The sequence below is a fragment of the Dendrobates tinctorius genome, unplaced genomic scaffold (assembly GCF_039654945.1).
Source record: "Dendrobates tinctorius isolate UK_male_01 unplaced genomic scaffold, ASM3965494v1 ptg000060l, whole genome shotgun sequence".
NCBI classification, from domain to species: domain Eukaryota; kingdom Metazoa; phylum Chordata; class Amphibia; order Anura; family Dendrobatidae; genus Dendrobates; species Dendrobates tinctorius.
In genome coordinates this window covers 16712141-16738512 of record NW_027361728.1, presented here as the reverse complement: position 1 = coordinate 16738512, position 26372 = coordinate 16712141, and the positions used below count along the sequence as shown (strand labels likewise).

Sequence of the window (26372 nt, the reverse complement as noted above, 5' to 3'; positions counted from 1 at the left end):
ATTTGGCGATTTTTTTTTAATTATTTTAACACTTTTTTTTATTTTTTTTTTTACTTTATTAAATAGTCCCAGGTGGGACATCACTGTCCTGTGACAGATCGCTGATCTGTCACATCACAGATCACTGTGACAGATCAGCAATCTGACACAGGCACTGCAGAAGGCTTCCTCATGCCTGCGCTTTGCAGGCACTGAGGAAGCCAGCTTCCTCAGGCCCCCGAAGGCCCCTGTCGCCATCTTGGATTCGGGGGCCTGGAGGAAAGGAGCCCCCCGCAGCAGCGCTGCACATTGGGTCTAGCTTTCAAAATGGGGTCATTTGTGGGGGGTTTCCACTGTTTAGGTACATTAGGGGCTCTCCAAAGGCAACATGACACCCGCAGACCATTCCATCAAAGTCTGCATTCCAAAACGTCACTACTTCCCTTCCGATCCCCGACGTGTGCTCATACAGTAGTTTTCTCCCACATATGGGGTATCAGCATACTCAGGACAAATTGGACAACAACTTTTGGGGTCCAATTTCTCCTGGTACCCTTGGGAAAATAAAAAAAATGGTGACTAAAAGATCATGTTTGTGGAAAAAATACGAATTTTTTATTTTCACGCCCGCGCATTATAAACTTCTGTGAAGCACTGGGGGGGTCAAAGTGCTCACCACACATCTAGATAAGTTCCTTAGGGGGTCTAGTTTCCAAAATGGTGTCATTTGTGGGGGGTTTCCACTGTTTTGGTACATCAGGAGTTTTCCAAACGCGACATGGTGTCCGATCTCAATTCCAGCCAAAAACGTCAAATGGCGCTGCTTCCCTTCCGAGCTCTGCCATGCGCTCAAATAGTGGTTTACCCCCACATGTGGGGTATCAGCGTACTCAGGACAAATTGCACAATAACTTTTATGGTCCTGTTACCCTTGGAAAAATAAGAATTGAGGGTGAAAAGATCATTTTTGTGGAAAAAATATGATTTTTTAATTGTATGGCTTTATGTTATAAACTTCTGTGAAGCCCATGGGGGTTCAAAGTTCTCACCACACATCTAGATAAGTTCCTTAGGGGGTCTAGTTTCCAAAATGGTGTCATATGTGGGGGGTTTCCACTGTTTTGGTACATCAGGGGTTTTCCAAACGCGACATGGTGTCCGATCTCAATTCCAGCCAAAAACGTCAAATGGCTCTGCTTCCCTTCCGAGCTCTGCCATGCGCCCAAATAGTGATTTACCCCCACATGTGGGGTATCAGCGTACTCAGGACAAATTGCACAATAACTTTTAGGGTCCTGTTACCCTTGGAAAAATAAGAATTGAGGGTGAAAACATCATTTTTGTGGAAAAAATATGATTTTTTAATTGTATGGCTTTATGTTATAAACTTCTGTGAAGCGCATGGGGGTTCAAAGTTCTCACCACACATCTAGATAAGTTCCTTGGGGAGTCTAGTTTCCAAAATGGGGTCACTTGTAGGGGGTTTCCACTGTTTAGGTACATCAGGGACTCTCCAAACGTGACATGGCGTCCAATCTGAATTCCAGCCAATTTTGCATTGAAAAAGTCAAACGGCGCTCCTTCCATTCTGAGCTCTGCCATGCACCGAAACAGTGGTTCTCCCCCACATATCAGGTATCTGCGTACTCAGGACAAATTGCACAATAACTTTTGCAGTCCAATTTCTCCTGTTACCCTTGGTAAAATAAAAAAAATTGAACCTGAAGTATTTTTTTTATGAAACAAAGTTAGATGTTCATTTTTTTTTAAATATTCAAAAAAATTCCTGTGATGCACCTAAAGGGTTAATAAACTTCTTGAATGTGGTTTTGAGCACTTTAAGGGGTGCAGTTTTTAGAATGGTGTCACTTTTGGGTATTTTCTATCATATAGACCCCTCAAAGTGGCTTCAAATGTGATGTGGTCCTAAAAATAAAATGGTGTTGTAAAAATGAGAAATCGCTGGTCAACTTTTAACCCTTATAACTTCCTAACAAAAAAAAATTTTGGTTCCAAAATTGTGCTGATGTAAAGTAAACATGTGGGAAATGTTAGTTATCAAGTTTTTTGTGTGCCGTATCTCTGTGATTTAAGGGCATAAAAATTCAAAGTTGGAAAATTGCGAAATTTTCAAAATTTTCGCCAAATTTCCGTTTTTCTCACAAATAAACGCAAGTTATTTGAATGAAATTTTACCACTAAAATGAAGTACAATATGTCACGAGAAAACAATGTCAGAATCACCGGGATCCATGGAAGCGTTCCAGAGTTATGACCTCATAAAGGTACAGTGGTCAGAATTGTAAAAATTGGCCCGGTCATGAACGTGCAAACCACCCTTGGGGGTGAAGGGGTTAATGACCAGGCCAATTTTTACAATTCTGACCACTGTCCCTTTATGAGGTTATAACTCTGGAACGCTTTAATGGATCCCGCTGATTCTAAGCTTGTTTTTTCGTGACATATTGTACTTCATGTTAGTGGTAAAATTTCTTCGATAAGTCTTGTGTTTATTTATGAAAAAAACGGAAATATGGCGAAAATTTTGAAAATTTTGCAATTGTAAAACTTTAAATTTTTATGCCCTCAAATCAGAGAGATGTGTCACACAAATTTCTTAATAAATAACATTTCCCACATGTCTACTTTACATCAGCACAATTTTGGAAGCAAAAGTTTTTTTTGTTAGGAAGTTATAAGGGTTAAAAGTTGACCAGCGATTTCTCATTTTTACAACAAAATTTACAAAACCATTTTTTTTAGGGACCACATCATATTTAAAGTCATTTTGAGGGGTGTACATGACAGAAAATACCCAAAAGTGGCACCATTCTAAACACTAGACCCCTCAAGGTGCTCAAAACCACATTCAAGAAGTTTATTAACCCTTTAAGTGCTTCACAGGAACTAAAGCAATGTGGAAGGAAAAAATTAACATTTAACTTTTTTTGCAAAAAATTTACTTCAGAACCAATTTTTTTTATTTCCACAAGTGTTAAAAGAGAAAATCAACCACAAAATTTGTTGTACAATTTCTCCTGAATACGCTGATACCCTATATGTGGGGGTAAACCACTTTTTCAGCACACGGCAGAGCTCGCAAGGGATGGAGCGCCGTTTGACTTTTTCAACGCAGAATTGGCTGGAATTGAGATCGGATGCCATGTTGCATTCGGAGAGCCCTTAATGTGCCTAAACAGTTGAAACCTCCAACAAGTGACCCCATTTTGGAAACTAGACCCATTAAGGAACTTATCTAGATGTGTGGTGAGCACTTTGAACCCCCAAGGGCTTCACAGAAGTTTATAACGTAGAGCCGTGAAAATAAGAAATCTATTTTTTTCCACAAAAATGATCTTTTCGCCCCCAAATTTTTATTTTTTACAAGGGTAACAGGAGAAATCATACCCGCTCAGTTGTTATGCGATTTGTCCTGAGTACGCCGATACCCCATATGTGGGGGGGAACCACTGTTTGGGCGCATGGGAGCGCTCGGAAGGGAAGGAGTGCCATTTTGGAATGCAGACTTTGATGGAATGGTCTGCGGGCATCATGTTGCGCTTGCAGAGCCCCTGATGGGCCTAAACAGTGGAAACCCCCCACAAGTGACCCCATTTTGGAAACTAGACCCATTAAGGAACCTATCTAGATGTGTGGTGAGCACTTTGAACCTTCAAGTGCTTCACAGAAGTTTATTACGTAGAGCCGTGAAAATAAAAAATCCATTTTTTTTCCACAAAAATGATCTTTTCGCCCCCAAATTTTTATTTTTACAAGGGTAACAGGAGCAATCATACCCGCACAGTTGTTATGCGATTTGTCCTGAGTACGCTGATACCCCATATGTGGGGGGGAACCACTATTTGGGCGCATGGGAGAGATCGGAAGGGAAGGAGTGCCATTTTGGAATGCAGACTTTGATGGAATGGTCTGCGGGCATCATGTTGTGCTTGCAGAGCCCCTGATGGGCCTAAACAGTGGAAACCCCCCACAAGTGACCCCATTTTGGAAATTAGACCCCCTAAGGAACTTATCTAGATGTGTGGTGAGCACTTTGAACCCCCAAGCGCTTCACAAAAGTTTATAAACGCAGAGCCGTGAAAATAAAAAGTCTTTTTTTATTTCCACAAAAGTGATTTTTTAGACCCCAATTTTTAGACCCCCAAAGTTGGCAAATAGTGGAAACCCCTCAATTCTTGCTCCAACCCTAACCCCAACACACCCCTAACCCTAATCCCAACCCTAACCCTAATCCCAACCCTAATCCCTAATCCTAATTCTAACCCTATTTCTAGTTCGCCCTAACCCTAATTCTAACCCTAGTCGTGACCCGAGCCCTAACCCTAGCCCAGCCCTAGCACAACCCTAACCCTAGCCTAACCCTAGCCCTAACCCTAGCCCAACCCTAACCCTAGCCCAACCCTAACCCTAGCCCAACCCTAACCCTAACCCTAACCCTAGCCTAACCCTAGCCCTAACCCTAGCCCTAACCCTACCCTAACCCTAGCCCTAACCCTACCCTAACCCTAATGGAAAACTGAAAAAAAAAATATTTTCTTTATTTCATTATATTGGCCTATATAAGGGAGTGCTAAACGGGGGGGTTATGTACTATTTTTTTTATTTTGATCACTATGATCGTTTATCATAGTGATCAAAATAATGAATGGAATCTTCCAGCCGGAGCCGGCAGATTCCCGGCGGGCGCACTGCGCATGCGCCTGCCATTTTCAAGATGGCGGCGCCCATCGGAGGATGCCGGCGGGACGTGGGACCACCGGGAGGGGACGGAGGGCCACGGAGAGGTACCGGAGGGGATCGGGGACCCTATTTCTCTCTCCTCTGATGTGCGATCACATCAGAGGAGAGAGAAATTAAATGTAAAATCGCGGCTTTTTTTTTTTTTTGCGGTCGCCGTTATAGGGTTAATAACGGCGATCGCAAAAGCGGGGGTCGGTAAAAACCGACCGATTCATGTTCTCTGGGGTCTCGGCTATCCCTGGCAGCCGAGACCCCGGAGAAAATCAGACACTGGGGGCGCTATTCACTTAAATCACAGCTCCGTGAATTAACGGCGCTGTGGTTTTAGTACCCTTAATTACCGCCGTTAAAAGGCGTATCGGCGGTCGTTAAGGGGTTAAATCCGAATGTACTGACAAGGATTAAAATTGATGGGTGAACCCCCATGGGTATGATGTATTGATAATGGTATAATGTATGGATCACAGATAAATATGAAGTAAAGTTAGGTATGAATCAATATTCAAGAGTATAGAAACATACAACAATTAGTGATGCGCGAGTATACTCGTTGCTCAGGTTTTCCCGAGCATGCTCGGGTGATCTCCAAGTACTTTGACGTGCTCGGAGATTTAGTTTGTGTCAAAGCAGGTGCATGATTTGGGGCTGCTAGACAGCCTGATTACATGTGGGGATTTCATAACAAACAGGCAATCCCTGCATGTATTCAGCCTGTCCAGCAGCAGCAAATCATGCAGCTGCGTCAACACAAACTAAATCTCCAAGCACGCCAAAATACTCGGAGATCACCTGAGCATGCTCGGGAAAACCTGAGCAACGAGTATACTCGCGCATCACTAACAACTATGTAAAGGTCTCAATACCAGGAAAAGTTAGTGTACCTCACAGGGCGGTATAGGTTTATAAATATGGATAGTCAGTTGTACTAAGCTCACCCACCAAACATCCGACACGCGTTTCACAACGGATTCATCAGAGGCCATATTTTAGACGAGCAGTTATGGAGCGTAGAGGAAAGGTAAAAGTGGCAGCAGTTCAGTGATTAGAATCGCTAATTAAATTTATTTGATACAGACAAGAAAAATGTAAAGTCTGCCTTGCAATATTTTTGCTATTTATCTGCTTCAATGAGTTTACACCAAGTTCTCCAGTTTACTACCACATTGAAAAAAGGTGTGCATGTAAATTAGCTTTTTATTGTATTTTTATTTACCTTTGCCATGTAAGGCCAAATTACGGAAAAGAAATTCTGATAGACTAACAACAGAAAGCCATGTGATAAAAAGAAAATAAATGTTCAACAAAAAATTTAAGGTAATGTCAAAAGTAAATAGGGAAAATGGTTGTCAACAAGAACAGGGACTTATTCAAGGAGCTACTTCGCATAAGAAAATCTTGTCACCATAGTATATGGCTATGCTTTATACATGCACTGTGAACTTTTATATAGCAAGTCATTGACATACCTGGAAACTCCTTTTTTAAAATGTAATAACACCATATTTCTGTTTTACATTGAATTTCTAACTGGAAATATATTACCAAAATCTACCTCATTATGCAGCTAGAAAAAGAATGTGAAAGGTAGAGACATCATTATTACAATACTAATACAGGGTGGGCCATTTATATGGATACACCAAAATAAAATGGGAATGGTTGGTGATATCAACTTCCTGTTTGTGGTACATTAGTGGGGAGTGGGGGATAGTTTTGAATATCTAGAACGTTGAGGTAGGAGAACTCCATTGTTAAAGTGCACCTGTTACCTCTTTTTGCCGCTATAAGATGCAGCCGCTGCCTTTCATGGCTTATCTACAGCATTCTTTAATGTCCAGTCCAGTGTCTCCCATCTTCATGCGATGTCATCCTCCTGCTTGCTTCGTGTCGCGCTCCTGCTGGCGTACTTCTCAGCCCTGTTGAGGGCAGAGCAAAGTACTACAGTGCGCAGGTGCTGGGCCTCTCTGACCTTTCCCGGTGCCTGCGCACTGCAGTACTTTGCTCTGCCCTCAACAGGGCTGAGAAGTACGCCTGCGCAGGAGCGCGACACGAAGCAAGCAGGAGGACAACATTGCATGAACATGAGAGCCGGACCTGCGACACCCATCGGACCAGACCGCAGCGGACCGCCCCCCCAGGTAAGTAGAATAAAACTTATTTTTCTTATCTTTCAGGTCGGATCAGGGGCTTATCTACAGCATTATAGAATGCTGTAGATGAGCCCTGAAAGGCAGCGGCCGCACCTTATAGCGGCAAAAAGAGGTGACAGGTGCACTTCAAGCAGAGTCTCTGACATTACACATTGCTTAGGGTAAATTCATGTCAGTCTATCTGTCCTTCCTTCTGTGCTGACCTCTGTCATAGGAATAATTTGATCTACATAAAAGGGCACTGACTGGTGTCATGGACCAGGGGTTTTGGCCGGCACACGGCTATCACATGTGCAGGGGGGCTTATCTTAGTTATCCCACTGCTGCCAACCATGTGATGAAAAAACAAGCTAGTCTTGACCTATCAATTTACTGCAGGGGCTTATTTGAATTATCCCACTGCTGCTACAATATACCACGAACTGCAGGGATTTATGTATACCCTACTTTTCAGTTCCACTTTGGAACTTGCAGCTCTCCAGTGCCCCCTTTTACCCTCAGGTCAGTCAGGGAACTATACCTGGGATAATTGGTCGCCCGACGGGCCGCTCAGTGTGGACTGGCTGTTAGGCGCGCTGCAGCGAGGGAATTATAAATGCTCTGGCTGCAGCCACACAAAAGCTTATAAACCCTTTCCATCGCTGCCAGATTCACCCACCCAACTGGGACCACACTTCGCTGCCACAAAAACTGATCGGCAGGGAAGGGTGAAGTGTAGATTTATTTTTACAGGATGCCATAAAACTGGCGCCGCCATCTTGTACAACATAGCTGTGGAGCAGGCCACCATAGCACCGCTGCAGCCAATCAGATCACGGCTCATAGTTTCCAACTTTCCAGGAAAGAGCTGTAATGTGATTGGTCGGCACGGACAGGACTTTCCCGGCAGCAGTCTCTCTACAACTGGCTCCATCATCTGCAATAAGCCGGAGCGCAGCCCGGACTCCATATAGTCCTCCACTGCACACAGCCGGGACAATCAGCAGCAGGCTCAGAGGGGCGCAGTCTTGTATGGCCGCCAGTTGGCTTAGTGCACACTGTCATCCACCATAATGCACACAGCAGCGGCTGGCACTGTGTCCTAACAGTCAGCAGCGCCATCCCCCGGCGAAGACTGGACAGTGCCGCGGTGTCAGGGATCACGTGACTGGCTACCAGTAGCCCTCCCCGGATCAGTGCACGGAGCTCCTCACTCTGCACGCTGCCGTCTGTGGAGACAGCCGGGCCGCCCCGCACCCTGGGGACAGCTCCTCCGGCCAGTGCCGCCCCCCGTGCACGGTCTGTATACAGCAGTGGGGCATTTCTGGGGCTGGGGCGCAGTTGTCGGAGTTTTTTGCATCATATTGTGGCTGGGGGCTCGGGCTTTTTTGTGATCGTTATTGGTTTTTCTGTAGAAAAATAATGAAAGGACAATCTCGGCGGTCGCCCTTCTAGGACGCTGTACAGACGGCGCGTCTTTTTCAGGCTCCGCCTACGTGTGCCCACATTACATGGCCACTCATTCTCTTTCCCCGGCAGCAGCCGCTCCACATTAGGGGGTATGATGTGTGTTACTAACTCAAATGACTGGGATTTCTGTCCATCGCCCGTATCTCAAGCCCCCCTACATTGTCGACTATCGGCGTCTTTAGTCTTTGTGTGTGTGTGTGTGTGTGTGTGATATATATAATTTTTTTTTTTTTCACAATCCTTATAGACGTGGGAATCCGGCTGCGTACAGACTGTGAGGGTTGTGCCCACAATCTAATGGAAGCCCTTGGCATCTGGCCACCATAGACGTGCCCTGCATAAGGTGACCATTACTTTCCCAGGACACTGCACGGGGTGGGAACCAGAATCTCTCCACGACTAATGTCAGATCGGTTTGGAGAGTATGACTGGTATAGGACAGATTTGTGACCAGTTCACACATTGTGGCTTCTGTGCTGGAATTACCACGATACCCGTGAATTGGATGTCCACGCTCTCGTTCACACCCTGCAGAGCAATGTCGTCTTACAGCCACAGCGTCATGGCTCGTACGTTACATCCAAGTGCATTTGAAGCCTTTTCTATCTAAAACAAGACGTTCGTCCTCAATCTTCCCGGTTCATTACGTTGGGGATATCATTACATCAGAAAGTTATTATAACATCAGCTCCTTAATTCCAGGAAGGTAACAACAATAGCTTTGCGCCTCATTTGTGATGAAATAGGGCACAGATCCCATCATAGCCGAGCCCTGCCTCAGGTTCTAGTCCCATCACGGACCCTTCCTCCAGACAGAACTCTCATCGGATTCTTCCTTATATATATATGTATGAGTTTCATGCAGAAAACGCAGCAGCTATTAACCATTCCCAGTTTCCTATGTTACAGAATTGTAGTGTATCTGTAATAATCAGATGTTATACTGTGGCTCCGTGTGGCATCCAATTCTTTTTGCGCACTCCCATAGACTTGAATAGGCGAGTCTCATCCGATTTATAGAACAAACTAGTACATGCTGTGACTTTTATTTATTTTTTTTCCACTCACAGATTGGGTTAGTGGGGGGGGAGGGGGACCGGAACCCCAGACCGCCCCCAATGAATAATATTCGTCAAAGTACTGTGCGGTTTTTCCACAGACGGCACTCGAACCAAAAATCCGGTCGTGTGAAGGAGCCCTTAGTGCAGTAAATCCCTGTGTAAAATATTCATGGTTTTGCTTGAGTTTTCTTCCATACGTTCGAATGTGTGAAAAACCCTGAAAGAATTTATAGGCTGCAGATCTGAAAAAACACTCTGGTTCAAATCTACAGAGAATTAAGCAGCACAAAATTTCAGAAATGTCATTCATTTCGCTGTTACTGTAAGATGCTGCATTTTTTTATTGTTTTTTAACTGTGGCAAAAATGCAACATGTGAAGGAGCCATTTGGCTTTAATACTGATTCACATCAGGGCTCATGCAGACGTGCTTACAAGTCGGTACGAGCACGGACCACTAATGCGCGGACTGGCCGCAGGTCTCGTAGAAGAGTATGGAGCTGTCACGCTCTGGTCAGGAGAGCCGAAGGAGATCAAACCGAAATCCACAGTCATCTGCATGAGCCCTTAAATTGATTTGTTCCCAATTACGCTAATGACTTCGCTAACGAATCCAGCAGCAATCAGTTTTTTTTGGACAAACTTTTTTGAGGGGACAGGCTAAAAAAACGATTGCTGCTGGATCCGTTTATTAAACTACTGTTAGGGGGAACCTGATACATGTCACTCCAGGTCAGCGAACGGGAGGAAGCTGCCAAGGACCTGACTGTTCGGATAGTTTACAGCGCAGCTCGGTCCCCGACGGCTATTACACGGTTTATCTCTGAACCGCTGCAGTATTCTAGAATGAAATATTTATGGCCGGAATCGTGCTGCCAGGGGATCGGACCACCTGTATCAGCTGTCAGTGTCCCTTTAAGTTAGTATGAATGGATCAGTGCATCGGTTTTATTTATTTATTACTGGATATGTGAATTTATTGTAAATATGGATGGGGTGGGTGTTCTGTACAAATATTGGAGGGAAGTATTTGGGTGATTGGCAGTCTATCACCCCATCCTTTTGTTCTGCAGGCAGACTAGCTGGCTGTTGGCCACGTGAATATTCGGCTGACAGATCGCTAAGGTGTCTGGCCAGCGCGAGTTACTTTGCAAATCAGGAAACAAAAGGTTTGTGGATTCTTATCTCTATCACAAGGAAACACAGCAGATATGGATTTGCTCCGATAAAGTGGATTTTGCACCATCAATTTCTAACAAATGTATTGTGCAATGTTATGGAATTGACTTTTAGAAACTTTTTTTCTGATGAGTAGGATTTTCTCCTGTAGATTCAATACAAAATACCTAGCATGCCTGTAACACAAACGTCTGAACCTACATGTGGGGTCGCAGAAGAAAAGCATTAAATAAGTTATGAATTTTTCTTCCAAGGAAAGTTATCACTTCTCACCTTTTCCTGTGCTTAGATGTCTGATCAGTGAGAGTCCAACCTCTGGATCCCCCACAATCGCTAGAATTGGGTCTGGTCTGATCCCCTGTTATTTCTCACGTCTTCCTATAGTGTTTGGATGAGCAGGTGTGATGCTGTTCCTTCTCTCTACAGCAAGGGTTGGGAACCTCAGGCCGTATACGGCCCTCGATGACCTCTTACCAGGCTCCGGGGGGCCGCAGTGCTTGCGTTGTCAGATGTGAATTGACGGCCCCCGACCCTTTAATTTTCTACTTGCTCTGAGAGCACGTACACGCAGCGTTCACTACTGAACACTGAGGCGTGTGCAATGAAAGATTGCACCCTGACACCAGTGCCAGCGTCAGTGTCAGGACTTACTTTGTGGGCAGCGTTAGCGCACAATTTGTATGGATGGTATAAATATCCAAATGCCCCTTGGCAGAAAAAGATTCCCCACCGCCCGGTCTACAGGACTGACAGCGAATAGTCAAGTGCCGTACGGGAGCACAGACCAGTGAAACATTGTAACAGGAGTAGTGGCGGACTGGTGAGGGAATATCACTTTTTTTTTTTTTTTTTTTTTTTGTCCCTTTGGAAAATCTCTTTAATTGGCTCTGTTTCTATACAGTAATAGAAAAAAATCTATATGTGTATATACCCCGACGGAGGCCATAAGGACACACTTTTGAACTTTATCTGGTGAACAGGAGCCTGCGGATCTGTTTCACATATGTCCCGGAAGCTTTCCTGGCACAGACACCACGTGTGAATATGGCTTAACTTGCTGTAATGTAAGCAAATGCATAATGTACGGTTTCACTGAGGGGAAAAGTCAACTTCTGAACAACGTTGCAGAGAAACAATCTGGTGCCACAGGAAATTTGATTTGACAGGGGTCTGAAAAGTAATTTTTTTTTTTTTTTTTTTGGCATACACCTGTTTGACAGTAGGGCACATGATACAAGCACCTGCCATGGGCATGAAACCTTAAGGACCCCATTTGTATTGGTTAGTGATTTCGGTGGGAACCGTGATGGGGGCCGCCTTACTCCCACCCCCACCACCTCAGATTAATATTTAGTAGGGAAAATATTGAGTAGTTTTACATTTTAATTCCTGATTTCTTTTTCTCGTGGGTGTCTGACAGCCACTTTCTCCAGTCCCTCCCATTAAAAATACGTTAACGACAAGCCAAACAGCGTTCATATGTTTGGGGGAGCAAGAACTAACCGTGGATCACATGAACTTTTGGCCAACAGGTTCCACCAATTTGAGATGAGACTTGGAGAGACACAAATACAGTACAATACCCAACCTGCATTGTGCACGTCCCATTCTAATTACAGGGGACTCGTGTTGGCCATTGTATGGTTGCCTCGGCCACTGTACTGCTTGCAGTTGTCTCTACATGACTTATGTTGGGCAGGGAGAATACACCTGAAGGGACACGTTTAACTGCATTGTGTGGACATAGCCGATGTCTTCTTAAGAGTAACAACTGTTGTCTCCAGGAATAACAGTGACAATGTGATTAATTATTACCGAGTGTTATGGTAGTCAACAACAAAAGGGGAATATGGAGACCATGATTTCCTTCCCGAAGCTTGCTTGAAACATTAATGAGTTTCACCTGACAACTAGTAAGTATAATGTCAGTTTAGCACCTCTCCTACACAGAAATATGAGGGCGCTGAATAATTTAACCCTTTTGCTAATCTCACTTCCTGACTGCTTCGCTATACAATGTAACTCCTGAATATTCTGGATTAAGTGCAACAACTTCTGCCGGCTCCAGACACAAGCGCATCCAGAGCGACGTGTCTCTGACCTCATGCAGTGAACAGGAATATGTAATTACTCACTGGAATGGCATTTTTGTACCTTTTTGATGCATTTTTTTTATACAGCTTTAAAAGCTAAAATTAGGAATGTAATTAAATAGGAGCATTTTTGTATACTTTCCCTACAATTGTGATCTATTTCTGACATTGGCTTCAAAAACATGCATTTAATTAGAACGTGGAAAAGTTCCTAGAAATCGCAGGAACGCGGGATGCAGTGAAAGGGTTAACAGGTTTATTTACCGGGGAAAACTCCATGCAGGGAGGTGAAGTGTTAAACTACAACAGCACGAATAACACTTGGTAGCAAGCATATCAGAAAGTCCTAACACTGCAGCTCCTGCTGCAAACTCAATAGCAACGGCGGGCACAGCTCCTTCTCCAAGATGGAAATGTAGTCGTTGGTCCGTCTTCCGGCGGCAGTGGTCCGTCTCCGGTACCTTCCACTGCCCCCTAGTCCATATACTGTTGTGGCTAAACAATGGTGAGGGCCAAAGTCCTGTATGAACCCAACGTGGCTTCTTAACTATCTTAACTGGTGAAGTCCGGTCACAAGGGTCAGGGCAACTAACAGTTGGCAACATCAGGGTGCAAATGTCGGTCTTGTATGCTCTCCCTCCTGAGCAGCGCATGTGCGGTACTCAGTCATGTAGTGTATGGCAACTGGTTCTCTGGTCGTCACTGGACATACACTGCACGTCCCGTTCTCCCTGGTCCCCACTGTTGAAGACGGGTGACGACGGATGTTTGTCTGTGTGCCGCTGGTACTTCTGTGACTGAGCACTCCTCTCTTTGGCTGCTACAACAACTGGCTTGGCTCTGCTCTAAATGACTCTTCTCCGCTCGCACAGCTCTGCTCCACTGGCACGGCTCTGCTCTGCATGGCTCTCTCTGCAGGCAACCAGGGTTTCTTCTATATGGCCCATTGCCAAGCCACACCGGTACCTTCTGGTAGGGGAAGCAGGGCACACCGCTCTGCTCTCTGCACTGCACTCTGCCGGCACCTGACAGCCCTGCTTCGCGCGCTTTTTCCTCTCATGCCTCTGACGCTGGGCACCCTTTTCCGGCTCTCCCCGCACTCCTGGGACAGCAGGAAACTCCGACTCACTAGGGCTTCCCCCAGGCTGCAGGGGAAGATCCGGCTCTCTCAAACTCCACCCCCGGAAACAGAGGATGCAGCCCTTTTAGTTCCGGACCCGGCACGCAGGTACTCACGATCTCGTCAACCTCCTTACACATTTAATTGGAACGTGGAAAAGTTCCTACAAGGCTGCACTCACGTACAGAAGTCATGTTGCAGCTTAACTCCAGCAGCCACGTGCCACTTCATCTTGCAGGAAAACAGGAAAGATTGCTACGTTACAAGGTTGCTGCGGTTGAAAGTTGCAGCGTGACTACTGTTTGTCACTTAAGTGGACTCGTAGCCAGAAAACATATTGGCCATCAGTGTGGAATCATAAGTTAGATAAGTTGCTTAAATTTATAATTTTTTTTTTTTTTTCCCATCCTTTTTGGTAGCCATTTTTGCAAGTGCGACAACAGGAAGTGTTGCCGGTTGCATCTACGTTAGTTGCAAATGCCTTAACATTGGCATTGAACGCATTTATTTCTTGAGAATTGACAAGTGATAACTTATAGGATCTCCCTTACTGTTTGTAACTTTTGCATAAAATGGCCATAATAATAAGGCGTAAATCTGAAGCAATTAAAACTGATACAATGATCACATTTCAGCTGCTGCTATTGTTTCTGACTTATTATATTGACTCGGGCATTATCTAGGATAAAAATGGCCTTCTAAGGCCGGAGTCACACTACAGCGAGATACGGCCGAGTCTCGCAGGTTAAAACCAAGCTCTGGCACCGGCACTCCGGAGCGCAGCGTGCAGCTCCATGTATTGCTGTGCGGCTGCACGCTCTGCTCCGGAGTGCCGGCGCCAGAGCTTGGTTTTAACCTGCGAGACTCGGCCGTATCTCGCTGTGTGTGATCCTGGCCTAATAATAAAAACGGTCATGCCTGTTGACTGTCTGGTATTACTGCTGATCCTCATTAAGAATGGCAGCGCTGATTGTGCTAATATTTCAAAACTACTCTATTACTCTATCTAGAATTATTGAGGTCCGCATGCATGCTATTGGCTTCAATGACTCAAGCAATTATCTAGTCCGAGTCAAAAATCTATTAGGGTATGTTCAGACGGTCCGAAAGTAGCATTGGACGCAGCACATGTTCTCTATTGAATGCAGGTGAATCCGCATGTGATCACTTGAACCGTGCTGATTCACCTCGTACAAGACATTCTATTGGTGACATTTTTCTTGCGGAGGAAGATTTTTGTTTCTTTTTATACAGAATTGTGGATGATTTAAGCTATATTTACTACACCTACTGCTTCAGATGAGTTCCTAATATTCTAGGATTGTTACCGCGCACACTGTACTGTGCATAGTCCCAAACCTTGTAATATATGGTGAATGAGGTCACTGGCCTTGGATGCATACTTCATCTATTATATTTATCTTGTTCAGTAGCATGTCATTTGGATACATGGATGCTGCCTACTCCGGTGTCCATAGCCCCATGGAGCAAAGCCAGCAGACCACAGTTCTTTTTTTTTTTTTTGAACAATTTTAAATGCTCGCTAACCAGAAGCGTGAAGGAAGCTTCAGTAATAACTGTGCTGGAAAAACCTGTCATTTGGCTAGTTAGTTGCTAAGCAGAGACATTGCGAAGTATGTAGACTATACATGGTGGTTGTACAAACAATGAATACATCAAATAAAGGTGAGGAGAGACGGAAGCGAGTCTCCTCGTCAACTAAAGCTGCTGAAGACTGTAAGTCTATATTAACTTCCCTAGTAGTTATTTCCATTTTTGGATCTATCTTGGGGTGGATGAAACAAGATACATTAATATGAATAGGGACAGAAATGTCCTGAAATATTTTCTGTTGGTCTGCAATCTGTTTTTTAGCTGGATCAAAAAAAACAAACAGTCCGCACAACTTTCTTTTTTGTCTGAGCCAAGAAAAAAATAGCAATTTGATTTTTTCTTATTCTTTGTTTCTTTAGCATTAAAATCTATAAAAAGCATCAACGCATTTCATCTGTTACGTCATTCTGTATTAGATCCGTTTTTTAGTTCTGCACATACACGGAGCAATAGTGTTGAGACACACCTCTAGTACAAACGCAATAAAAGGGATGTAAAACGAAAACCAAAGTGTGCATCCGTGTTTGCTCCATTTATATCAGATCCTATTGTTGTTTTTTTAAGTACTGGATCCATTACAAATGGATCAGCACTGCCTAGCAGAATGCCCTACAGCTTCACACTAGCAGCAGGGATTCTATGAGCTATTCTCCTTTAGAAACAATGTTTAGGTGATAATACATCTATACATAAGGAGAGTGTCACAATTTGTCCTTCAGAAAAAAAAAATACTAGAAAATCTGAGACATATGACTGTGTATTGGGTTCCTTTGTCATAAAATGCATCATAATATGGCTCAATACATACAATCACACAGGGATGTCTCTAAAAAGCCCTGTCAGTATGGATCACTGACTGCGCTGCTTTACTTGGCTATCGCCAACAGTCGCCTAGACACGCATGAGTGACAACTACTCCATTCTAGCAGGGCATTTTAGAGCTGTACTCTAGCTCTGCAGACCCATGAGCAATAAATGGATAATTGGCTTTGTGATTGCACTGCATTTTAGAGCTCTATTCTGGGGACTGGTCGGGGGTCTCGCTGGTTGGTCCATCGCCAAATATCAAGTTATTGCCTAACCTGTGGGTAGACGATAACTTGCTGAGATTGAACAGTCCATTTAAAAGGGAATCTGTCAGCAGGTATGTAATCTGAAGAACGTGTGCTGTAGGGGTTAAAACGCAGACAAAAATGCCTCTTATCAAGCGCCACTTCGTTTTGTTTACTTGCAATGATTGTTTTAGCATGGACTCGGCAGCTTGTCCCTGCTGGTCCGAATCCACCCTCTTCTGTGATAAGCAGCTCACTGACTATAGACATTGTATAGATTGTAGAGCCTGGTGTAGAGGGGAGAAGCTTTCTCAGCTCTGCTTCATTGTTAAATCTAAAAACTGTGATTGTATCAGAACCGCTGCACCCAGTAATGATTGGATTCAGGGTCTGTTTCTCTACATCGTGCTGCTCTCTCAGATGAGGTAACGAAAACCTGCTTGCAGATTCCCTTTAAGTACTTGTTCACACACTTTTAGTCAGAGAAGAATCTTTAATGTTTTTTCTCTCTAGTATTACTTCTGGTTTTTGACTGAAAAAATAATCACAGCCAGCACCCGACTGCTCTGTGTGAACCTGATACTATAAATAGTAGATACTTGAAATATGGGTTTATACTATAGTGACAAGTGTTTTTGATGGCAAGAATCGCGTTGTGAGCTGCCATAAAAAAAACAACCTACCGTATGAATATTTTCTAGAAATGCAGCACTCTCCAGTGAGACCAAGGCTCAGGAAGGGGCCGACACATCACAATATGTCACAATAAGCAATAAATCGCTATGAGCTGATATCCATTATTTTTATCCTTATAATTGGAAAGAACCAAGAACTGGAGAGTGCTGTACTTCTAAAATATATTTAGCTGATTCTTCTTACTGGCACCTCCACAACTATCACCAGCGCTGACCCATTTACATTACAACATCTAAAATAGACTAGACGGCTTTACAGATGCCCTCATAGGAACTCCGGAACAGGACTTTGGACAAAACGAGTGGTGGGAAGAAGGAAAGACAATATAAGACGTCATACACACAACCATATTATAATGGTATACAACCTCATTGTTGCTAAGGGCCAAGGTCCCAATAAAGATAGGAGTTACTGTATAGAAGAAAATGACATGCCCCATTGAGTGCAATATGTATTCTCATTTTTACGCCTGGATCTCACGGCTGTATGTCATCTCATGTGAGACGCCGATTATGTAAATGACACTTGGCTCAAACGCTGTTACGGCATGAGAGAATCGCAGCACAGGTGCGGAGGAGACAGAGAAAGTAATTTCACGTCCTTGCAGTAGGATATTCTGCATATTGAAGTAAATACAGCCCTTAATTATCTTGTTACTAAACTGAACTCCAGTGTGAGGTAATATACTATGATCTTCTCTAGGCAGACTAGATTTGTACACTTGGCCATTGGAATAAATAGGATGTTCTTGAAAGATGACATACAAACTGGAATTTCTACTTTTAGAAGCTGTTAATTATACTCCCCTTCCAGTAGAATGTCTTACATATTGACCTGTAAAGCGGACTGTCTTCTCTGTACAGTATGTGTATCTATACAGATCACTGGTAACAATGACGCTAGATCAGTAATCTAAATATGGGGGCAGCAGGGAACATGCAGATAATGAATTTCCTTCTAACCAGTGCCCGTCTAGTGAATTAATAGATAAATGTAATGATAAAAAATAAAAGCTACCATCACTAAAATGGCACACCTCTTTGAACCCCTCACACTAATCTTGGATATCCTGCATTAGGTCACAAAATTTGTCATCTTGGGCCGCAGTGGTCTCCAACCTGTGGCTCTCGGGCCCATGATATGTGGCTCATGACTGGCTGCCGACTTGGAGCATCAAGTCTAGCAAACAACTATGAAGAACAGTTTTCCAGATGGTGAATTTTGTGAGTAGCCCAGTACAGAAGAGCAGATCTGAATGTGCATATTGTAGCCCTAAGTGCACACGTACCGGAACTCTCGCGGAAATTACCGCGAGAATTCCATTCCGCGGGAAAATCGCATTTTAAATTCCCGCGATTTTCCCGTGGAAAAACTAGCATTTTACAAGCGTAATTAGCTTGCAAAATGCTAGCGTTTTCCAAGCGATCTGTAGCATCGCTTGGAGAACTGATTGACAGGTTGGTCACACTCGTCAAACAGTGTTTGACGAGTGTGACCAACTTTTTACTATTGAGGCTGCCTATGCAGCATCAGTAGTAAAAGATAGAATGTAAAAAAAAAAAATAAAAAATGGTGTTATTCTCACCCTCCGACGTCCCTCGCATCCGTTCCCAGTAATCCTTTGCGAAAATGCCCGCGTTGACGTCCGATCTCGCGGGATCGCGATGTCTCGCGGTAATTCGCGATGACCGCGAGACTTCGTGATCCCGCGAGAACGGACGCCATCGCGGGCATTTTCGCAAAGGATTACTGGGAACGGAAGCGTGGAGAGAGGAGGAAAGCCTGCGCGGGACGCCGGAAGGTGAGAATAACAATATTTTTTATTTTAAATTCTATTTTTTACAGGGATATGGTACCCAAAGCCCGGAGGACAGTCTCCTCTCCTCCGGACCGTGGGTACCATCCGCAATTGTTCTGCTTACTTTCCGCATGGTGTGCACAGCCACATGCGGGAAGTAAGCGGAACAATGCATTCCTATGGGTGCGGGATCGCCGCGATTCCGCAAATTAATGAGCATGCTGCGGTTTTTACCGCGAAGCGATTCCGCCGCGGTAAAAACCGCAGCATTAGCACAGCATTGCGGAATCCCATAGGAATGCATGGGATGCTTATTTTTCGCGGCAAAATCGTGAGGTTAAAACCTCCGCGGAAACGCGAAAAAAACGCCACGTGTGAACTCAGCCTTAGGGGTTTGGAAATAATTATGGTAAGGTGGAGACCGGATGCTCACGAGGAGATGCTTAAAGCTGGATGCGACAGTGTGGTGGGGATGGTTGATGCAGGAATACTGAATGAGGGTGATGTAGGAATCTCTGGCACTTGGTACACTGCCTTTTTGTAATTTCAGTGAAAAAACTTTGGCTGTCGTTATACCAGTAATGGGGGCAATGTGTCGCTATTGTGAAGTGGGCGGGAGGTGGATGTGAAACTCTCAAAGCTTAATGTGGCTCTCAAGGCAGAAAGGTTGGGGATCACTGTCTTTGTGTGTGTGTACATGTGTTTTTCAGGTAGATTCTGCCTGGAACGCTCTTAAAAAATGCCAAAAAGAATGAACATGTAATGACTAACTGTGCAAATGTTCTGCCTCTTTTTAATGCTCCAAACTTCGACAGCCGCAGAGTGATTAAAAGAAGTGGCCAGACCATTCTTCTGGCAGCTTCAGCTTGGAAGCCAACACAGAAGCCATTGCAAAAACAGATGAGACACCAAAGAAGACTCTTCAGGAAAAACATTGCTAACGATTTCCTGAACTTTCTTCTCCTTTGATAAGTTTTTGAGTACGCTGGTGTTTAAAAGGCACCATGCATCCATAACCTGACTGAGGCCCGATGCCCACAATCCGAAAGTAGCAGCGCTTTGGACGCAGAGCATGTTCTATTAAATGCAGATGAATCGACATGTGTTCACTGAACGACAGGGATTTACAGCGTCCAGTACATTCTGTGATGTAATTGACATTCTGCGGTCAGCAAAGATGCACCACATGTCGGTCTTCGTGGGCGTCTATGGACGCATAGTGGACATGGGATTTCTTGAAATCCCATCCACTATGCTGTAACATCTGGTCGCCGTGGGTTTGTGTAAATATGCAGCGTCAAACTCGCAGCAACTCTAGTTTGTGGGCACGTACCCTGATTTCACCTTTCCCACAAAAATCTGTATTTGGATGCTTATTATCCATGTACAGGAAAGATATATATCTTTGTACCGTGTTAGCCAGTAGATTTAGAATTGAGAGTCCTCAGTGGTTGATACCTTTTAATGGCTAACTGAAAAGATGGTAACACATTGCAAGCTTTCCAGACTACTCAGGTCTAGCTATTATCCATGTAGAGAGATTGCCTAAAGTTAAGTAGCTACACTTAAAATTAAAATGGGGTTTTTGCTCTCGGCACACTAGCATCGTTGTCAATTCTATAATGGCAGCATAATGGTATTAGTATTCAAAGAAGTATCACCTAGAAATATCACCTAATATGCTGCTTCCTATATTTGGGATCTTGTACAGTAGTTTGCATCTAAAGCATTTTACTGTCTCCAAAGGGGTTATTTTATTTGGCTGTTTAAAGACGACCCCTATTATGACATATTGAGACCATCCATAATTGAGACTTTCTCCCTGTGAACCAGTACAGAGCTACAGGTGCTTCTCACAAAATTAGAATATCATCAAAAAATTAATTTTTCAGTTCTTCAATACAAAAAGTGAAATTAATTTATTATATAGTAATTACAATAGAGGGATCTATTTCATGTGTTTATTTCTGTTAATGTTAATGATTGTCTTACAGCCAATGAAAACCCAAAAGTCATTATCTCAGTAAATTAGAATAATTAACAAAAACACTTGCAAAGGCTTCCTAAGCGTTTATAAAGGTCCCTTAGGCTGGTTTCACACTTGCGTTTTTTTGCGCTGTTTTTTTTGCGTGCTTTTTTTCCCTATACTTTACATGGGTGCGCATACACATGCGTTTGTATGCGCATGCGTTTTTTGTAGTGTACGCTCAGGCGCACAAAATGCATCCTGTGGGATTTTTTGTGCGCCCGACTTGTCCCAAAAAAAGCATGTGCACGCAATGCGTTTTTTTCACCCAAACACCCATTATAGTGTATGGGTGCCCTGACGTGCGCATAGTAATACGCACTTCAGCACAAAAAAAGCATGCGTTTTTTAAAAACCATGTGCAAAAAACGCACACAAACGCATGATGCGTTTTTTATGTGCGTTTGCACTGCGCACGGTGCGCAGCGCAAAAAACGCAAGTGTGAAAGTAGCTTTAGTCTGTTTCAGTAGGCTCCACAATCATGGGGAAGACTGCTGACTTGACACATGTCCAGAAGGCAGTTATTGACACGCTTCACAAGGACTGTAAGTCACAAAATGTCATTGCTAAAGAAGCTGGCTGTTCAAAGTGCTGTATCCAAGCATAATGGAAAGAAAGTTGAGTGAAAGAAAAAAGTGTGGTAGAAAATGGTGCACAAGCAACTAGGATAACCACTGCCTTGAAAGGCTTGTTAAGAAAAGGTCATTCAAAAATTTTGGGGAGATTCGCAAGGAGTGGACTGCTGCTGGAGTCATTGCTTCAAGAGCCACCACACACAGACATATTCAGGACATAGGCTACAAGTGTCGCATTCCTTGTGTCAAGCCACTCATGACCAATAGTTAACGCCGGAAGCATCTTACCTGGGCCAAGGAGGAAAAGATCTGGGCTGTTGCTCAGTGGTCCAAGATGTTCTCAGATGAAAGAAATGCAAAATTTACATTTGGAAATCAAGGTCCCAGAGTCTGGAGGAAGAGTGGAGAGGCACACAATCCAAGCTGCTTGAGGTCTAGTGTGAAGTTTCCACAATCAGTGAGGGTTTGGGGAGCCATGTCATCTGCTGGTGTAGGTCCACTGTGTTTTATCAAGACCAAAGTCAGCGCTTCCGTCTACCAGGAAATTTTACAGCAGTTCATGCTTCCCTCTGCCAACAAACTTTTTGGAGAGGTAAATTTCATTCTCCAGCGGGAATTGGCACCTGACCATACTGCCAAAAGTACCAATACCTGGTTTAAACATGACAGCATCACTGTGCTTGATTAGCCAGCAAACTCGCCTGATTGCCTCCATGCCACACCGCATTGATGCAAAAGGAGCCCCGACCAAGTATTGAGTGCATTTACTGAACCATACATTTCAGTAGGCCAACATTTCGGATTTTAAAATCACTTTTCAAGCTGGTGTTATAAAGTATTCTAATTTACTGAGATAATGACTTTTTTTGGGTTTTCATTGGCTGTAAGCCATAATCATCAACAGTAACAGAAATAAACACTTGAAATAGATCACTGTTTGTAGTGACTCTATATAATGAGTTTCAATTTTTATATTGAAGAACAGAAATAAATTAACTTTTTGATATTCTTTTTTTGTGAGCAGCACCTGTATGTAGAAACAACGCAGGCCAATTTGACCTATCCATATATTACATGAATGAATGGCAGCCGGACTTGGGCGATCATAGAATATAGAAGTCTTCAAACAGAGGCTGGACAGACATCTGTCTGGGATAACTTGGCGAATCCTGCTTTGAGCAGAGGGATGGCCCAGGAGGTCCCTTCCAACTCTACGATTCTATGATTCTGTCATCACCAGGCAGGAATCATTATACAAATGGAAGGTCTTTGTGAGAGTCACTTTTGAAGGGTATGTCATGTGGAAAATTTTACCCAATGTAGAGCAGGAGAAGCTGATCATATTGATTACAGTATATACATTTTTGTGGGAAAAGCTTTAGTAAACCTTGCATTTTATTAATTGAAATCCCAGGTGTTTGTATGCATACGAGTCCAGCAAGTGGACCTATTCATTGATTGGCAGGCTTCCCTGTGTGACTGTGTATGCACACATAGCTGTCAATCACTGGGAAGTACCGTCCACTGGACATTTGTACAAATACCAGGGATTTCAATTAAATAACAAGTTATTCTGAATATTTTCCCACAATAATATATATCATTCTACTTAGCTTAAGGAAGTTGCAGAATAGCACAGCAATAATACTATTTCACTGATTTCCTGACATTTTTTTTTTATGTCCCGATATAGAATAGATGCATTAAATTATTTTCATATACACTGTTCTATGTATGGCTATTTTCATGCTCTACAAACAAGAACGGCATCATTTTGTTTTTCATGGTAATTGGCAAATTTAAAATTGGTTTGTAGTTTTTTAGCTTTTAAAATCTGGTAAGTTCAGGAGGTCTTTAGTAAATAGGAGTACACACCACAGGGAGGGACATAAATTGCTGAGCAAAATGTATTTAGTTCAGTTCAGCTAGGCCTGGAAATTCCTCCAACAAAATGTGCATACTGCAGTTGTAATGTGGATGTGCGACACAAAGAGAACGGCGTACCTGACCACACAGAAATGCTGAGCACTCAACTAAAACAAAGGGGTGTACAAGAACTAAATACTCAGCAGCTGTCCGGCCAGGATCCTATCCAGACGACAGGACAGAAGCGTTGTGTGAGCTGTCTCATGAAATGCTTTTCATCACAAGCTCAATGTCCTCGGACGCTGGACAGCCCCTACAAGAAAATCTGACCTCATATCTTGTAAACTAGACTAATGTAGATGGGTACTCTGCAAAAAATGCTACCAAGTAAGAAAAAAAGCCATCCTGAAAGTGATGATTTGACCCCTGATCTCAACATCATCCAGTCTGTGTGAGATTACAAAAAGACAGAAAAAATAGAGCAAGCCTACCGCCTCAAAAGATCGGTTCAAGATATTTGGAACAACCTCCCTTCAAAAACTGCAAGTGTACCCAGAATTCATGCTTTGATGCTATTTAGAAAGCAGTGACCATTCACACCAAATATTGACGTGCTTTAGATTTCTCTTCTGTGCATTCACTTTGAATTTTATTAATTTATAAAATACACTGTTTTTGAAAGCATTCTTTACTGCAGTTTTCCCCAGCTGCTTAAAACTTTTGCACAGTACTGTATGTGTATAATATGAGTGAGAACATGGTATGAAAAGGCTGGAGACTTGCATATCTATCTTATGTAAAATTAGAGCATCTGTAAGATACAAGATTTTTCATAAGACCTGTCCTCAGGGGTGTAACTGTATGGGGAACAGGGTCGGAAGCAGGGGCATGTGCAGCAAGCAAGGGGACGCCGAAGACACAGGATTCCACAAGTGTTTGCTACGGTAGCTGCTCACTTTTGCGTATGGAGAAGCTGTGGATGTCTGCGGACTTCTAACGTGAAGCTCTGCCCACGGCTGCACCTCGTCCGGTCAGCTCCGCCTATATCCGCATACTTCTGCATGTGGCCTGCGTACCCAATCTTTAACATTGGGTATGCAGGTCTTGTGGATGTATGCGGATGCCTCCGCATGCGTTGTTTACACACACACACACACACACACACACACACACACACACACACACACACACACACACATTCAGCTTAATATATAAATATATAATATAATATCAGCATAAGCTGACATGCGGTTCATGTTTCAAATCCACCTTATGTCAATTTCATTTGCAAGTACACTGGGTTACTGAGTTTTTTTTTGTTTTTTTTTTTTGTCCTTGCAGAATTCCTATAAAAGCAATTTGAAAAACAACACAATGAAAAACCCCCACACATAACCTAATTTACTTAATAGGTGCAGAAAATCGGCAACATCAAAAACTCACCAAAAGCTAATGGTGGGTACATAGGTAGTATAAGGCTATGAAGGGCACTGCTAATATTCCAAAAAAATTTAACTTCTTCAGATCTGGCAATATTGTCTGTAAAAGTTGGTTTTTCTGATATTTTTGATACTGTCTGTATTAGTACGGTCAGTATTGGTGGTATTGTCACTGCAGTTGGTATTGTCATTACTATCTGTTTTTGTGGGTATAGTTGGTGTTAGCATCCTTTTGCCATTTATTTTCTCAATCATTACAAATTATTGTGGCTTTATTATGGCAAATAATTCACAATATGACTGCCATGTATGAACGCAGCCTAACCATCAAGTTTTAAAAAAAATGCAACTTTTTGCAGCTGCACTAGGACTGAGACTTGACTGTCCCACTTGGACTTGCCCTTAAGCTGTGTATAGGACGGAACACCAAACTGTATATTTGTCCTGGGTCCAGTGAAATCCAGATTTGCCTCTGCCTATACTACACAGGTTTTCAAAGTCTTCCGATATATTTGAGACAGAGTAAGGATAATCATTGAAGGTCTGATTATTACCCTTGGAAACAATGTATTTCTGTTCTTGCATATGCTACTACGAAAATAATTTCTTATATTTTCCTGATTTTTTTTTTCTCCTGTGATTGTGGGGTGGCTCGTTCTTTGGATGTTTTAACACAGACTGGCAGTCAGAAGAATATAGGATGAAAATGGAAAGTGGGATTCAATAAATGTGTAAAGAAAACTGCATGGATGAATCAGAGTTCCATTTTTTTTGTAAGCTTATGTTGTAAACTATCTGGAAAATATTATTGTATACATGTTATCAATCTATGATGCATGCATTTTTGATGCTTAAATTTGGGTACAGGGCCAGGGACTAAAAATCCTCCTCGGCACATAAACATGACTGGCCCACATACATTCTGTGTCGCCACCACCCATAAAGGAAAAACGGCAGCGTGAAATGCTAGGCTTGGTGAACTTTGCCTTACTTTGTCATGACCCTCACTACTTAAACAGGTTGCCCAGAATGTATTTGCCCCTAGGCTTGCAGATATAGATAATAGTAAATGCACCAACACTTGTCTTCCCCAGGGCCAGTGCTACCTCTCCACTACTACTCCAGTCTTTGACAGACCGCTGTAGTGACGTCACGACTACACAGCACGAGACCGCTGTTGCCAATCCCTGCGATTAGTGGTCATGATGAGGTAGAGAGCGCGAGACCACTGAGTACAGTAATGGATCACGTGCAGTGTAGTCGTCAGGACGTCGCTGTTGAAGCCTGTTAACAAAAACTCGGTTTGTTTCGGAGAGCTGAAGGTTTGTTTTTTTTTCCAACTCACTAAAAACATTTAAACATGCAAAATACACTCAAATAAAAATCTGCAGCATTCTTGGCAAAGCAAAAAAAAAAAAAAAACCCGAAAGGAGAAAGCCATTATAAAAAAAAAAAAAAATAATAATTTTTTTTTTTTAAAGTGGCAGTAGTGCACCAATACTTAGGCCTCCTTC

The 26372-nt window shown here is 43.2% G+C and overlaps 2 protein-coding genes across 7 annotated transcripts in view; one reads left to right on the top strand and one right to left on the bottom strand.

Moving 5' to 3' along the window:
- MCF2L2 (MCF.2 cell line derived transforming sequence-like 2) overlaps positions 1-26372 on the bottom strand; it is a 474009-nt gene that overhangs the window by 191985 nt on the left and 255652 nt on the right. The gene's annotated exons all lie outside the window — the stretch shown is intronic.
- Positions 1-26372, top strand: part of B3GNT5 (UDP-GlcNAc:betaGal beta-1,3-N-acetylglucosaminyltransferase 5) — a 58114-nt gene that overhangs the window by 8446 nt on the left and 23296 nt on the right. The window contains exons 1-2 of one of the 3 annotated variants that reach the window (XM_073578755.1): positions 8031-8168; positions 10473-10568. The exons of 1 other annotated variant lie outside the window; for it this stretch is intronic. The gene's annotated coding sequence lies outside the window, so the exon portion shown is untranslated. Of the gene's footprint in view, positions 1-8030; positions 8169-10472; positions 10569-26372 lie in introns of those variants that run through there. One more of the 3 variants, XM_073578753.1, reaches the window with a different exon arrangement.